This window comes from Polistes canadensis, unplaced genomic scaffold, assembly GCF_001313835.1.
Source record: "Polistes canadensis isolate GaletaPanama2010 unplaced genomic scaffold, ASM131383v1 scaffold_462, whole genome shotgun sequence".
NCBI lineage: Eukaryota > Metazoa > Arthropoda > Insecta > Hymenoptera > Vespidae > Polistes > Polistes canadensis.
Window position 1 is genome coordinate 15824 of NW_014570009.1, and position 5118 is coordinate 20941.

At 31.8% G+C, this 5118-nt stretch overlaps 1 protein-coding gene across 2 annotated transcripts in view; it reads left to right on the forward strand.

Annotated features, from left to right (window-relative positions):
• Window positions 1-1485: 1485 nt before the first annotated feature.
• LOC106792531 (multidrug resistance protein homolog 49-like) overlaps window positions 1486-5118 on the forward strand; it is a 47757-nt gene continuing 44124 nt past the window's right edge. The window contains exon 1 of one of the 2 annotated variants that reach the window (XM_014758988.1): window positions 1486-1819. The gene's annotated coding sequence lies outside the window, so the exon portion shown is untranslated. The remainder of the gene's footprint in view (window positions 1820-5118) is intronic. The other variant, XM_014758989.1, reaches the window with a different exon arrangement.

Below are 5118 nucleotides of genomic sequence, written 5' to 3' on the forward strand. Positions count from 1 at the left end.
TTGTCGATTTTTCATTCGCATTTAACCTCATTTTCTAAAACATGCAAAAAAGAAGTATAACTTCAAAAATAATTAGGAATAAGTTCGTTAACTTTTTCGAAAGAATATTCATTTAGCAAAAATTCGTTTTTTGTTTTTTCTTTTGCTTGACGTTACGGTGGTGTCGATGCACAGATGCAGTTGCAGTTTAGCAGGGGTGAGGGAAGGGGGCGGTTTCGAACGAAAATGGAAATTTCCATCGATCGGATACGAAAACGTCTTTCATCGTAAACGAGAAGAGAGGAAACGTGTCGCGTGGTTTTGCGGAGCCAGCATTTTCCTCCTTTGTGTTTTGGCACCGAAAAGCCAGCCGCAGGTCTCCTCTACGTGTCGGGCATCGAAATTCAGCGCGCGATAGAATTCAAATTGATGGAAGAGGAAACAATAACTACGATGCGGTTATTCTCCTGCCGTTGCTTTTACACTCCTGTCGTTGTTATTGGCTGTTATCGTTGTTGTTGTTGTTGTTACTCTTGTCTCGATTCAGATCGATATACGAAACGTTTTTTATCGGATTGTTATACGCGTATTTAGCTGTTTGTCTAAATCCACGTTCAACTATTTATTACGATTTATGTTTAACATTTATTCAGCATTGTTCCTGTTATCGTTTGCATATATATGTAACAATTGGATAAATGATTTATCGATTTAAAAGATTAAAAAGTAATCTTCTTCGAGATAACTCAACGCTTCAATCTATTTTCTTCCTTTTAATTCGTTGACTTTTTTAAAAATGAAATTTGTTCTATGGGAATAGAGAAAAGGAATGAGAATAAATTAATGATAGAAAGATTCTTTGAAATAATGTTCTAAGCATTATTTTATTTTTCATCATACTTTTTATCAATTAAACGTTCCAATTGTGAGGATCTTCCTCGTGCAGAAAATCTTCTTCGTTTATAATTCATAAACGCATTTTAATGTGTACACGAACAAAGACAGTTAATCGAATGTTATATAACAAAGTATTAATATTAAATATGCAAATGATTCTTTGTAAAAATGTTTATAAGTACTATGGAAGTATGAAATTTCATAGAAATTGACTAAATCGTGTCAGGAATAGTTAGATTGGCAAATGTTTAACGTTGAGGAAGTATCCCCGTTTGGGAAATCCTTATTGTGGTGTGTATCAAATATCTGAGAGACGAGGAAACTGGACGGCTGGTTGGATGATACATAAAGGCGCCTCGGACAAGGTGTCTTATCTCATCGCGACCACAGTATAAAAGATAGCGTCTTTAAACAGGTATCTTCAGTAATTGGCGACTACTATCGTGTGTGTGAACTCGTATTTATCGTACTTTTGGTACATCGATTATTTCTTTCATTTTTCATCCGTGAAATAATCATCAAACTATCTCTTATTTATTTCAAGTTTATCTTATTTTTTTTCTCTCTCGTTGAAAAGTCACGAGTGCGAGGAAAAAAGAAAATACGATAAAATATAAATCTAAGAATTGTCGAATCGTTGCGTGAATCGGTTGACGACAACATTTCGCGTGGATATATTATTGTTTTTAAAAGAAAAATATATTTAAAAAACAATTTCAAATTGAAAATTGGTGAACTTGAGAAATAATCAAAGTGATTTGAAAAGTAATTTGGGGAAAACAGGGGATAGGATAAATATCGTGTGTTCGCGTAAGTGTACGAAAGTGAAATCGGTTGAAGTAGCTAGGGACACTTATGAAGGGGTTTGACTTCGTACCGAAACTCAGCATCGATCAGATTAAATATATTTGGGACATCGATTGGAAACAGTAGCCGAGCCAAGGTACGTTTCTTATTTTTTTAATTAGGATAATCGTCATCGTCATCGTTATCGTCGTTCTTTTAGTCAACGCGTTACTACCAATTATTATACTATTCTACTATTACTTACACTTATACTAATAGTAATTATACTTTCAAATTACCGGATAAAAGCAGATAGGAACGGATAGAATTGCACCAAATTCGCAGACAGAATTTATTTCTGGTCAGATTATTGCGAAACGTTCGAGTTTCAAACAGATATTCTTGGATTCGTTCTATCTCCTATTTATTACTATTATTTTTCTCTTCATTTTACTTACTCATTCTTTTTTTACCCTGTTGTTTTTCATTTGCACAAGAGTCGTGCCAAAAATAATAAAAGTTTATCTCATTATTATATTAATTAATTTAGAAAATTTTCTAATCAAATTACACGTGCGTTGTGTGTGTGCAATTGAAATACTTTCACGTGTATAATCAGATGAATTTTGTTCTTCTAAAAAATATAATCTTTCGAATAATCTAATATTTAATAAAATTTCACTACGAGAAAATATTATTATACAAAAAAGGGTATGAAATTATTATATTACGAAGACCTCATGTATTTCTTCGGAATATTCGATGATTCGATATATAATTGTGTTCCTTTGATCGACGGCTCGTATCAATTGATATTGGACAGGATTTCTATCATCGGCAAAGCTTTAGGTAAGGCTTCAGACCTACCAGTGTCTACCTTTAAGCATTGACTCGATTCTCTCTCTCTCTCTCTCTCCTTTGACAATTCGCGCGTGCACGTTTGCTATTAATCCATTGATTTGATGTCGAACACGCGAAGGGAACCTTCTTGAATTAATATGAAATTACACGAGGGAGGACGACGAATAGGCAAAGGTAATAACGCGAACTAGATCTATCCTGTATCTTGAGAATGTATCGGAGACGAATGAATTAAAAAAAAAAACTATATAAAAAAAAGAATCAAGAGACACACCTAGTGTGACCACCTAAAAAAAAGGTGATTTTTGGGAATTTTTTTTAAAGGAAACTACTGCATGAAATATTTTACAATTTAGAGGATATATTTATGCATAATTAACAAATATTCAGTAAAATTTTTAAATGAAAAAAGGTCATTTTCAACGAGTTATTCGCTATTTCCCAAGTCACTGAAAAAAAGGACGTAAACGGCTGCAGTGAGTCCGGCCTTCACCGTGGATGAAATAAAAAAAAAATAATGTTAATCTAGAAGGTATTGCTTATAGAATGATCTAAATTTGTGAAAAAAAATTGAAATTTAACAAACTGGCAGACTTTTAACAAAAAAAACATCGAATTTTGCTGAAAATTTTGATGATTTTTGACCCGCTAAAATTACATTTTTTTATACAATCGACAAACTTTTAGATCATTGTACAAAGAAACATATATGAAATAAGAAGAAAATAAAATCAAAGCGATCGGATGATTCTTGTTCGAGTTACAACTGCAGCCAATTTGAAAAATGTGGTTTTGAGAAAAAACGCGTTCAAAGATAAAATGATTGCTTTCTAATCCCTGAGTGGCTACTATTTAGAAGGCTATAATTGAAATATTTATTTGAAATTTCAGTATGTTTTTTTTAAAGATATAAACTATCGAAATATGTAAAAAAAAAAAATCAATTTTTTCAAAATTTCACACTAGGTATACCCCTTAAATTAAACAACCACTCGGAAATATTTTTGTTTGAAATAATGGATTCTCAAATTGGTCCACTTTACGACCAAACCCACCTTTTATTTATTTATTATTAAATATTTTCGTTAATTTTCTTTTACTATCGTAAACTCGTACAAATATTGTACGCATAGGAATGAATGAACGAATTTTCGATCATTTTGGTCATATTTCTGCAACTCCGTTTGCAGTTGTCAGGAATATAATGCGTGTTTTCATTCCTTACAATGTGCATTCAAAATGTAAGATTCAGTTCTTTGGAAAATTTCGAAACGTTAACGTTTATATCTTTCCCCCACTCTTCGTGCCCTTACTATGCCGCACCCTGCTGGGCCCGCTTACAAAGGGTCTCTTCCTATTTCTCCACTGGACGCCCACGAGGACACATCAAGCATAGTAAATTAGGGCTACCTACCGAAAAAGAGAAGTATAAGCAATCTGACATACTTCTACAAACAAACGAGAGGTTAGACACATTCATTATTGTATTATAATTCACAATTAGGGTTTTTATACTGCAAAGTTTTTCCCTGAGGAGCCAGGAAAATATTCTATTGTCTATTGGCTCACACACACAATCGCATGTTTATTATTTTAATTTAACACGTTCGCGGACGGTAAAAGTTTCAGTTAGGAGGAAAAAAAAGGTGACAGTCATTTTATTTTACAATTAATATCCAAAATTTGATTAAACAAATTTTATAAAGGCAGTCAGATAAATCAAATATTAAATAAACAGTTAGTCATTACTTTTACAAGTATAATAATTACAAAAATGTATGGTTTGTGTATAAAATAATTTATTTAAAATAAAAATTAAAAATTTGAATGCTATAGTATTCAAGTTCGCGAACGTGTTAACCCTTCTTTGCATGATTTTTTCTTTTTTTTTAAAATAAATCAGGGTGATGTAATTAATGCTCTAGATTAAANTATTCAAGTTCGCGAACGTGTTAACCCTTCTTTGCATGATTTTTTCTTTTTTTTTAAAATAAATCAGGGTGATGTAATTAATGCTCTAGATTAAATCCTAGTGCTATTTTTTGACAACTGCGTTTTGTTGTACGCAATAGTCGCTTAAAAAGTTGCCAGCAACAACAAATATACAGTACAAGGGTTTTGAGTACCTTTTTTTCTTGACTAAATATTATGATTGAAATTTCCATCATCATGCAAAGAAGGGTTAATAATCTTTTTCATCATCATTAATTTATTAAAATCACCAGAGGATTTCATGTTGAAGAAATCTGTGTATCATACAAACACTATGACGTGCCACGTTTTAAATCATAAAAAAATGTAAAAGAAATGACAATCGTTCTATTTTAGTATTTGAAATTAATGGAAATTGTCAATTATTTCGCGTTGATGTCGTTAATAATCTCGATCATGTTTCGTTATCAATATTGCTTGTCAAAACGACCTTGTTTTTCCTCATATTAGTTCCTCCTTTCGAAGACAATGACCATTTATCTATCTATCTATCTATCTTGAATGATTCATGATGAAAATTATATAAAAAGAAATTGCAACTTCCTGTCGAGGTATGTTTTTTTAATTCCAAACAATCGTATTCGATTTTTCCATAGATGTTTT